The 12,195-nt window shown below is 35.0% G+C and overlaps 1 protein-coding gene across 11 annotated transcripts in view; it reads right to left on the bottom strand.

Moving 5' to 3' along the window:
• GPHN (gephyrin) overlaps nucleotides 1–12,195 on the bottom strand; it is a 615,197-nt gene that overhangs the window by 284,385 nt on the left and 318,617 nt on the right. The gene's annotated exons all lie outside the window — the stretch shown is intronic.

Below are 12,195 nucleotides of genomic sequence, written 5' to 3'. Positions count from 1 at the left end.
GAATAGAGAGCCCAGAAAGAGACCAACACAAATATAGTCAACTGATCTTTGACAACGGAGCAAAGGCAACACAATGGAGCAAAAAATTAGGCTTTTCAACATATGGTACTAGAACAACTGGACATCCATGCACAGGCAAAAAATGAATCTAGACAGAAACTTTACCTCTTTGTAAAAATTAACTCAATACGGGTCACAGTACAAAATGTTAAACACAAAAACTATAAAACTCCTAGAAGATGACATAGGAGTGGGTGCAATGACTTTTTAGATGTAACACCAAGGGCATAATCCATAGAAGAAATAATTTATAAGCTGGACCTCATTAAAACTAAAAACTTCTGCTCTATGAAAGACAATGTTCACAAAATGAGAAGACAAGCTATAGACTGGGAGAAAATATTAGAAGAAACACATCCGTTAGGGGAATATTAATCAAAATAAACAAATAATTCTTAAAACTCAACAATAAGAAAACAATCCAATTAAAAAATGGGCCAAAGACCTTAACAGACACCTCACCAAAGAAGATATATAGATGGCAAGTAAGCACATGAAAGGAAGCTCAACATCACATGTTATCTGGGAAATGAAAATTAAAACAATAATGAGATACCACTACACACCTATTAGACAGCCAAAACTCATAACACTGCAACACCAAATGCTGGCAAGAATGTAGTGCAACAGGAACTTTCAATTGTTGCTGGTAGGAATGCAAAATGGTATAGTCACTTTGGGAGACAGTTTGACAGCTCCTTAGAAAATTAAACATATTCTTACCATACAATTTAGTAATTTTGCTCCTTAATATTTACCCAGAGGAGCTGAAAACTTATGTCCACCCAAAAACATGCACACAGATGTTTATAGCAACTTTATTCATAACTGCTAAAACTTGGACGCAAACAAGATGTCCTTCAGTAGGTGAATGGATAAATAAATGGTACATCAAGGCAATGGAATATTTTCAGTGCTAAAAAGAAAAGAACTATCAAGCCATGAAAAGACATGGAGGAACTTTAAATTCATACTACTAAGTGAAAAAAAGCCCATCTGGAAAGGCTACACACTACATGATTCCAACTATATGACATTTCAGAAAAGGCAAAACTATGGACATAGTAAAAAGATCAGTGGTTGCCAGGCGTTGACAAGGAGAGAGGGATGAATAGGCAGAGCATAAAGGATTTTTAAGACAGTGAAAATACTCTGTATGATACCATAAAGATGGCTACATGTCATTATACATTTGCCCCAAAGCACAGAATGTACACCACAAAGAGAATGCACAGAATGTACAGAATGTACACCTTAATGTAGACTTAATGCACAGAATGTACACCTTAATGTAGACTTTTGGTGACTATGATACGTCAATGTAGTTTCATCAATTGTTAACAAAGGTACCACTCTGGAGGGGGATGCTGATAATGAGGAATAATTCTATACATGTTCATGAAAACCTGTACATAAACGTTCATAGCAACTTTGTTCATAACAGCCCTAAATTGGTAAAGACCCAGATGTCTTTCAATGGTGGAACAAACTGGTACAACCATTCCAGGGAACACTATTCAGCAATAAAAAAGAACAAAGTATTGATCCATGTAACAATTGGGTTGAATCTCTAGGGAATTATGCTGAGTGTAAAAAGCCAACCCCAAAAGTTACATACTGTATGATTCTAAGTATATAAATTCTTGAAATGGCAAAATACAGAAATGGAAAACAGATTAGTGGTTGCCAAAGGTTAGAAAAAGAAGGCTGAGTGGGAGATAGTTGGCTGTGGAAATAAAAGGCAACAGGAGGGATCTTTGTGGGGATAAAATCGTTCTGTATCTTGACTATATCAATGTCAATATCCTGATTATAATTTTATGCTACAGTTTTACAAGGTGTTACCACTAGGAGAAACTTGATAAAGGGTACATGGGATTTCTATGTACTGTTTCTTACATTTGCATCTCAACCTACAATTATCTTTAAAAAGTTTTAATTAATAACCAATTTTTAAGAAATGTACTGAATTTTGTAGATATAAATATTTTTATATGTAAATATCAGCCAAAGGTATACTAAGAGGTACACATTTATAAAATTTGAATATAAAAAACCAAGTGGTGTTCTACTGAGAAATTATTATCTGGGGAGATGTTTGGTGGTCTGCCTGTATTTTAAATGCTTTAGTGAAAAAAAAAAAATTTTATATGCTTTGTACTTGTCTTGCCTTTTTGTTTCTTTTTATTTTCTCCCTCCTTTCAGTGCCTTATTTTGATTGTTTTCCTCATTTCATTTCTTTCCTTTGTTTTTGAAAGTTATATCCATTCTTTTAGTGATTACCCTAACAATTTTAGTATGTACATTAACTTTAAAAAATTAATCAGTATCTTTAATCTCCTAGAAAAACCACAGGGCTTTTAGAATATTTAACTATAATCATATCAACCCAACTTACATGTTATTCTTTTCTTTGACTCCCTCCCTCCCTCCTTCCTTCCTTCCTTTCATTTTTGGCTGTGGCGAGTCTCAGTTGTGGCACACAGGATCTTTGTTGAGGCATGCAGGATCTTTCGCCGCAGTGCGTGGGCTCTTTGTTGTGGTGTGCGGGTTTTCTCTTCTCTAGTTGTGGCACGCAGGCTCCAGGGTGCACGGGCTCTGTAGTTTCCAGCACGTGGGCTCTAGTTGAGGTGCGCGAGCTCAGTAGTTGTTGCACGCGGGCTTTGTTGCCCTGGGGCATGTGGGATCCTAGTTCCTCCACCAGGGATCTTACCCACGTCCCCTGAACTGCAAGGTGGATTCTTTACCACTGGACCACCAGGGAAGTCCCAATGTTGTTGTTTTCAAGAATTAGTTCCAGTGTCTTTTTTTCATCCATAAAGCAGACATTAACCATTGTTCCCTTTTCCTTCTTGAATCCTAACTCTTCAGCTGAGATAATTTTTCTTCTGCCAGAATATCCTTCAAATCTTTGAAGTGAAATTCTTTTGGTGATAAAATCTGCCCATTTGTCTTAGTAGGAAAATGACATTTTTTTTCCTCCCTCATAATTGAATGACAGCTTTGCTGGATGTGAAATTCATGGTTAACAGAGATTTTCTTTCAGCACATTGAAGGTACTATTCCAGTATCTTCTTTTTAATTATTGTTACTGAGAGGTTAGCAATTAGTCAAATTGCTGTCTATATTTAGGTACTCTGTATTTTCTGTCTCCCCAATTTTATTTTTAAAGATTTATCTTCATAAAACTGAAATTTATGTTTGACAAAATACTATAAATAGTCTGCATGACTAATCAGAAAAAAATTACAAGTGAAGTTTAAAATCTTAACATATAAAAAAACTCATAAAATCAATAAGGAAACATATCAGACTAAAAATTGATAAAGGATGTGAATATTCAAGTAACAAATGAGGAAATATAGTCAAAAAAAACACATGTAAAATGTTTAATATTGCTATTAAGCAATGAAATGTACAGGTAAATAATGACATACCATTTACTGCTTATCACAATGAGAAAGAATCAAATTTATAATGTCAAGATATAGAAAATTCCACTTTTTAAAACTTTATTGAAGTATAATTTACATACCATAAAATTCATTTTCCTGGAAATTTTTAATATCTATTTTTCTGTGGTATTTTACAGGGTTACTACCATGTGCATAGGTATAGGTTCCTTTTTATTCATCCTGCTAAATATTTGTTTGGATTCCCAAATCTGCAGATTGATGTCTTTCAAGATTTTGAGATTACTTTTGATATTATATTTCAACCATTTCCTTTCCTTCATTCTCTATTATCTCCTTCTGAACTCTATGTATATTTTATATTTTCTAACTCTATCCTCCATGCTTCTTAACTTTTCACTCATTTTTATGTTTCTGTCAATCTGAGCTGCATTCTGGATAATTTCTTCAAATAGTTTTATTTGGTTCCCCAATTCTCTCTTCAATTCTATATAATCTGCAATCTAATCCATCTATTAAGTTTTTAAATTTTCATTATTATATTTTACATACCTAAATGTATATTTAGTTCTTTTTCAAACTATTTGTTCCTCACATATAATTTTCAAGCTTCTTTTTTAGTTCTCTAAATATATTACATTTATTTATTTTTATTCTTTTGATAATACCAGGATTTTAAGTCTTTCAGGATCCAACTGTAGTCTCTCATCCTTAGAGTGCCTTGATTCTTATGTTTTTTGGTCAACTTTTATTCTGTATGTGTGACCTGCTAATTTCCTTAGAACTTTATCTGTGAGAAATCTTTGAGATCTAGGTTGAAGTAGAATTCTTCCAGAGAAAATTTACTTCTGTCCATTGCTTAGATAAACATGCCCATTTTAAAATTGGGTTGCTTTTGCTTCTGGGTTGAAGTTCTTTATATATTCTGGATATTAAATATTTACCAGGTATGTGATTTGCAAATATTTTCTCCCATTTGGTGGTTGCCATTTTACTTTGTTGATAGTGTCCTTTGAGGCACAAAGATTTTAATGTTGATGAAATCCAGTTTATCTAGTTCTCCTTTTGTTGCCTGTACACTTAGTGTCATATTCAATAAAATGCTGCCAAATCTAAAGTCATGAAGCTTTTCCCCAATGTTTTCTTCCATGAATTTTATAATTTTAACTCTCATATTTAGGTCTTGATCTATTTTGAGTTAATTTTAGCATATGGTGTAAGTGTCCAATTTCATTCTTTTGCATGTGGATATCCAATTTTTCCATTACCATTTCTTTCTGAAGACTGTTTTTTCCTCATTGGATTGTCTTGGCACCCTTCTTAAAAATCATTTGACCCTATATGCAAAGGCTTATTTCTGTTTTTTCTGTTTTATTTCATTGGACTAAAAGTCAGACTTAATGCCACTACCACTGGTTTTTTTTTCCCCACTACTACTATTTTGATTATTGTAGCTTTGTAGTAAGTTTGATATCAGGGAGTGTGGGTCTTTCAATTTTGCTGAGGTTTATTCAAGATTGTTTTGGCTATTTAGGGTCCCTTTAGAATAGTTTTTTTTTATTTCTACAAAACAATATTGCTGTGTTTTGATAGGGATTGAATTAAATCTGCAGATTGCCTTGGGCAATATTAATATCTTAACAATATTAAGTCTTCCAATCCATAAACATGAGTGTATTTCCATTTATTTATGCCTTCTTTAATTTCTTTCTGCAAGGTTTTATAGTTTTCAGTGTACAAGTGTTTCACTTCCTTGATCAAGTTAATTACACAGTATTTTTTTTTGATGCTATTGTAAATGGAATTGTTTTCATAATTTCCTTTTTGCATTGTTCACTGTTAGTGTATAGAAACACAACTGATTTTTGCATGTTAATTATATATCTTCAACTGTGCTGAATACATTTATTAGTCCTATTAGATTTTTTTGGGGGGGGGAATCTTTAGGGTTTTCTACTTTTAAGATCATGTCAAACAGAAACAAATTTACTTATCCTTTCCCAGTTTGGATATCTTTTATTTCATTTTCTTGCCTAATGCTTTGGTTACAACTTCCAGTAGTATGTTTAATGACAGTGGCAAAAGGAGGCATCCTGGACTTGTTCCTGCTTTAGAGGAAAAGCTTTCTCTTTCATCACTGAGCATGACGTTAGCTGTGTGTTTGTTTGTTTGTTTATTTAAAGATAGTTTCCTTCTATTCCCAGCTTGTTGAGTGTCATTTACATGAAAACATGCTGAATTCTGTCAAATGATTTTTCTGCATCAACTGAGAAGATTTTTTTTTTCCTTTATTCGGCTACTGTAGTTTATCACGTTGACTGCTTTTGTATGTTCAGCTACCCTTGCATTCTAGGAATAAATCCCTCTTGATCATGGTGTATAATCTTTTTGATATGCTGAATTTGGTTGTATTTTGTTGAAGATTTTTTTGCATCAATGTTCCTAAAGGATATTGGTCTGTAGTTTTCTTTTCTTGCAGTTCTTTGTCTTTGATCTGCAGGCAATGTTGGCTTCACAGAATTAGTTAGGAAGTGTTCCCTTCTCTTCAGTTTCTGGGAAGAGTCTAAGAAGGACTGGTGTCTGTTTTTCTTTACATGTTTGGTAGAATCCTCCAGGGAAGTCATCTGGTACAGGCGTTTGATTTGTAGTTAGGTTTTTGATTCCTGAATAAATCTTCTTACTAGTTACAGATCTACTTGAATTTTCTACTTTTATGTGATTCATCTGGGTAGATTTTGTGTTTGTAGGAATTGGTCCATTTTATCTAGGTTAGACATACAATTGTTTATAGTACTCTCTTATAGTTCTTTTCGTTTCTGTAGAATTGGTAGTAACCCCTTCTTTTGTTTCTAAGTTTATTAACTTGAGTCATATCTCTTTTTTTCTTAGTCAATATAGCTAAAAGTTTTTCAATTCTGTTGATCTTTCTGAAGCACCAATGTTTGGTTTAGTTGATTTTCTCTATTGTTTTTCCACTTTCTCTTTTTTTTAACACTGCTTTAATCTTTATTATTTTCTTCCTTCTGCTAGTCTTGGCTTTGGTTTATTACTTTTTCTAGTTCCATAAGCTGTAATGTTAGCTCGTTGTTTTTGAGATCTTTCCTTTTTAATGTAAGCATTTACAGCTATAACTTTCCCTCTTAGCACTGTTTTCTCTGATGAATCACTGAAATTTTGGTAGTCTGTGTTTTCATTTAAATTTGTCCATATATTCTAATTCCCCTCATGATTTCTTCTTTGACCAGTTGGTTGTTTAAGAGTGTACTGGTTTAATTTCCACATATTTGTGGATTTTCCTGATGTTATTGTTTTTTTTTTTTTTGGCCACATTGCATGGCATGTGGGATCTTAGTTCCCTGACCAGGGATTGAACCTGCAGTGGAAGCGTGGAGTCTTAATCACTGGACTGCCAGGGAAGTCCCTGATGTTATTGATTTCTAACTTCATCGTTTTGTGGTCAGAGAATATACTTCAGATGACATTTACCTGTTTAAATCTATTGAGACTTATTTTGCAGCATAACATATGGTTTATTATAGGAAATGTCACATGGGAACTTCAGAATAATGTATATTCTACTGTTGTTGGGTGGTATGTTCTTTATATGCCTGTTGGAGATAGCTGATTTGTGTTTCTCAACTCATATCTCCTTACTTACCTTCTGTTTGGCTTTTCTATCCATTACTGAAAGTAGGATACTGAAGTCTCCAACTACTATTGCAGAACCATCTATTTCTTTTCTTTATTTTAATAAATGTATTTATTTTTGGCTGCGTTGGGTCTTCGTTGCTGTGTGCGGGCTTTCTCTAGTTGCGGTGAGCAGCAGAAACTCTTCATTGCAGTGCACAGGCTTCTTGTTGCCGTGGCTTCTCTTGTTGCGGACCTTGGGCTCTAGGTGCGAGGGCTTCAGCAGTTGTGGCTCATGGGCTCTAGAGTGCAGGTTCAGTAGTTGTGGCACACGGGCTTGGTTGCTCTGTGGCATGTGGGATCTTCCTGAACCAGGGCTCCAATCCATGTCCCCTGCATTGGCAGGCGGATTCTTAACCACTGCACCTCCAGGGAAGCCCGGACCATCTATTTCTTCCTTCAATTCCGTCATCATCTATTTTTGTTATTTGTCTGTTATTAAGTATATAAATGCTTATCATTGTTGTATCTTCCTACTCAATTGAAACTTTTATTACTATATAAATATCTTGTCTCTTGTAACCTTTTTTGATTTAGGATATTTAACCTTTTAAAATTTAAAGTCTATTTAGTCTGATAGTCGTATAGTCAACCAGCTCTTTTGGTTAATATTTGCATGAATATCTTTTTCCATCCTTTAACTTTCAGTAAATTTGTGTCTTTGGATCTAAACCAAGAGTCTTGTTCACAGTATGTCATCAGATTATGCTTTTCTATCCATTCTGCCGGTCTCTATTATTTCATGGGAGAGCTTAATCCATTTACATTTAAAGTAATTACTGATAAGGCGGAACTTACTTTTGCCATGTTGTTAACTGTTTTCTATATGCCTTATAGCTTTTATTGTTCCTCATATCCCATATTAGTGTCTCTTTTTGAGTTTAGTTGATTTTTTTTAGTGAAATATCTTAATTCCCTTCTCATTTCTTTTCATGTATATTTTATAGCTATTTTCTTTGTAGTCACCATAGAAATTGCACTTAACATTCTAAAATTTAACAGTATAATTTGCATGTATACCAGCTTAACTTCAATAGCATTTAAAAACCCTCCTCCTAAACTGTTCCATCCTCATTCCCTTTCAGTTACTGTTGTCACAAATTACATCTTTATACATTGTGTGCTCCAAAACACTGACTAATAATTTTCTTATGCATTTAAATTGCAAAGATTTAAATAAAGAAAATAAAAAGTGGAATTACAAACCGAAATTTCAATATTACTAGTTTTTATACTTGTCCATATTTTTACCTTTATTGGAGATCTTTTATTTCCTCACAAGGCTTTCAGTTATTGTACAGTGTCCTTTCATTTCAACCTGAAGAACTCCTGCTAGCCTATTTTGTAGGGCGAATGTAATAGTAATGAACTTGCTCAGCTTTTGTTTATCTCGGGATGTCTTAATTTTTCCTTCATTTAAAAAAAATAAATTTGTTTATTTATTTATAGTTTTGGCTGCGTTGGGTCTTCATTGCTGCACGTGGGCCTTCTCCAGTTGCGGCGAGCAGCAGCTACTCTTTGTTGTGGTGCATGGGCTTCTCACTGCGGTGGCTTCTCTTGTTGCAGAGCACAGGCTCTAGGTTTGCGGGCTTCAGTAGTTGTGGCATGCAGGCTCAGTAGTTGTGGCTCGTGGGCTATAGAGTGCAGGTTCAGTAGTTGTGGTGCACAGACCCAGTTGCTCGTGGGCATGTGGGATCTTCCCAGACCAGGGCTTGGACCCGTGTCCCCTGCATTGGCAGGTGGATTCTTAACTGCTGTGCCACCAGGGAAGCCCTCTCCTTCATTTTTGAGGGACAGTTTTGCCAGTTATAGAATTCTTGGTTGACAGTATTCTCCTTTCATTACTTTGAATGTTTCACTTCCATACCTGCCTCTGGCCTCCAATGTTTCTGATGAGAAATCAGCTTAAAATCTTTTGAGGATCTCTTGTATATGATGAGTGTCTTTGCTCTTGCTGCTTTCAATATTCTCTGATTTTGGCTTTTGACAGATTGATTATTATATGGGCTTCTTTCAGCTTATCCTATTTGGAGTTTGTTTTGTATCTTGGGTTTGCAGATTTATATCTTCCATGAAATTTGGGAAGTTTTCAGCTATTATTTCTTCAAATAATCCTCTGCCCCTTTCTCTCTTTCTTCTCCTGGGATTCTCACAAAGCATGGTCTAATGGTGTTAGACCAAGAACTTAATGGTGTTCCACAGGTCCCTTAGGCTCTGTTCACTTTTGTTCAATTTTTTTTCTTTCTGCTCCTCAGACTTGATAATTTCAATAGCCTTATCTTGAAGTTCACTGATTCCTTTTACTGAAACTGCTTCTGAATCCCTTTAGTGACATTTTTATTACAGTTGTATTTTTCAACTCCAGAATTTCTTTTTGCCTTCTTTTTATTTTTTATCTTGTTACTGATGTTTACATTTTACTCATATCATTTTCCTGATTTTGTTCGCATCTTTAGTAATTTGAGCATCTTTAAGACAATTGTTTTAAAAGTCTCTGTCTAGTAAGTTTACCATCTGGTCATCCTAGTCGGTCTTTTCTGTCAATTTTTTTTTTTTCTTTTAATGGGCCAAACTTCTCTGTTTCTTTCTATATCTTGTGTTGTGTTGTTTTTGTTGTTATTGTTGAAAACTGGGTATCTGAATCTTGTAATGTGGTAATTCTGGAAATCCCATTCTTCCCCTCCCTGCAGGGTTTGCTGTATTTTTGATTGTTGTAGAGTGTCTCTGTGTTGGGATCAGTCTGAGGTGTAAACCTAAGGCCAACTCAGGTCTTTTCTGAGCCTGCATTACTCTTTGGGCATGTGTAATGGCTTTTTAAATTCCCTTATGTATGTGGTTGCTCTTGAGTGTCCTAATCCTTAAATGTCTGGCTCCCGAAAAGGGGAAAAGAGAAAAATGTAAGGGAAAAAAAAGGCACTGTCCCTTTAATTCCCCTTGAAGTCACTTCAGTTGGTGGGGGTTACAACAACGGCCACCTGCCTTTGTCCGTACCCCTATAATCAAAGCAGTAATCCACAAATAGAACCTAGATTCCTGATATTTGAATGACAAGGTCCTAATTGCCCACTCTGGCTCCCACAGGCAAGCTAGTATGGCTGCCTGCCATGGGGTTGAGGGATTGGGGAGTGTATAGTTACTATTATTTTGGGCTGAAATTGACTAAAATTAACCATAGTTTACCAACTAAACCTACCCCTGGAAGCTGAAAGCCTTCGAATACACTCTAGATATCCAAAATTGTTATATCAGATTCTGTTAGTCCAACTGTTGTCTAGGTCAAGAAGTGGATTACTGGTACTTCCTCTCCATCATCTTCTGCCCAGCTCCCTTCTACAGCCTTTTATAAGCTAAGTATATTTGGTTTTAGGTTAAAAAATAGAAGCACTTCAAGATGGCAATACTGTTATTGTCAATTATTATTTTAAATGATCCATGTTGTTTTAACATGTATTAAATAATACTAGGGATAATTTAATTCACTGATATAAAATTTAAATCCAGTTATTTTTTCCTTAAAAAACTTTTAAACAATATTAGCATGAAACCATTTTTGGCACTGAATGGAAAAAGTTTACTCCTCCCCTATAGCAGTGCATGTGTTTGAGTGTTTATGTTCAGTTACTGACTAGATGAAGCTGAGATCAAATTGGTAGTAATGGTAGATAGTGGGGCAAACTGTAAGAAAACAAGATTAGTCCTACTTCATATATTAAAAACTAACTAGAGACTTCATCTTCTATTTCATAAGATAGATATTATGGAAAATTCTATGTAACAAAAAAATAAGCTAAATATTTAAAACACAATTGAAAGATACGTTATGGAGTATTACGATGGTAAATCTTTTTATAAAATTAAAAACTCCTTATCACTTTTTCTTTTTATGAATTTAGATATTCATATGATAGTTTTTCTTAGTAAGTTAATCTATATAGGACCTCATAACATTTCCATGAGCTATGTGAAGGCACTAAAAAACTAAGTAGAGATCACAAATCAAGTTAATGACTGAACTGAGAATAAAACCAGGACAAATTATGTCTCAATGTGTAACCACAGTGGTTGCTCTATTATTGTCAATGATGCTTAGAAAAAAAAGTATCTGATCTCTTTAAAAAGTGAGTGAGGCATAAATTACAGATTTGGGGAGCTTATATGCTGAATTTTTGTGGGCAGTTCAATTAGCTACTGGGACTGGAAGTGCTAAACCTAGCTGAGTAAATTTCCCAAGGTCACATGGATAGTAAATGCTAGTAAATGCTAGGATATAAACTCAGGGATCTGATTTTAAAAATAGAGCTCTTTTTCTATTGGTGTTGACCAACATAGTAGAACCTTAACTATGGCTCTGTCTCCTACTAAATGTGGACAGAAAATCAAAGAGTGACTACCTGAGAACTCTGAACATAAACAATAGCAGGCAAACTGGGGACTGAAGTCAGAACTTGAGCCAATAACCCTTAAGGGGGCTAATTCCAGTTACAGAGCTGTACTACTGAGATCATGACGGTGCAAGCACTAGAACCCAGTGAGAAGACCTATCTCTCTGGCTAAAGTGTAAAAGCTTGGGTGAGAGGAAGCTCTGTTATTTTTTTTTTATTTTTCCTTTTCTTTTGCCTTTGCCTTGAAGGTGCTCCAATTGTGTGGAATTGCATAATAGCACGGGGGATTAATACTCTACAGGAAATATCATCTATTCCCAGTTCCTTTAGCCAGAAGCTATTTCTTATAGAGTATTAACTGGGAACTGCAGAGTGTAGGGAAATTCTTGGAGAGGAGAGAGCTGGAGAAGGCAGATTCCTTAATTCTGCGAATGAACTGACACAAGTTCCAGGCTCACTCCTGAGCTAAGCACATGTAACAGACCCAAAGAATTATAAGAAAGGCTTTTAAAAACATAAGTAAAATATACTCCACTGCCCACATCTCAGGCTAACTCCTGAATGGTTCATGTGCTGGGCAGACCCAGACAGTATAGCAAAGGCTGAATCACCATCCACATAAGGTGAGACAGAATTTTCAATCTGAATCCAAT

This window comes from Eubalaena glacialis, chromosome 2 (assembly GCF_028564815.1).
Source record: "Eubalaena glacialis isolate mEubGla1 chromosome 2, mEubGla1.1.hap2.+ XY, whole genome shotgun sequence".
NCBI classification, from domain to species: domain Eukaryota; kingdom Metazoa; phylum Chordata; class Mammalia; order Artiodactyla; family Balaenidae; genus Eubalaena; species Eubalaena glacialis.
This window is presented reverse-complemented; position numbering and strand designations above follow the sequence as displayed.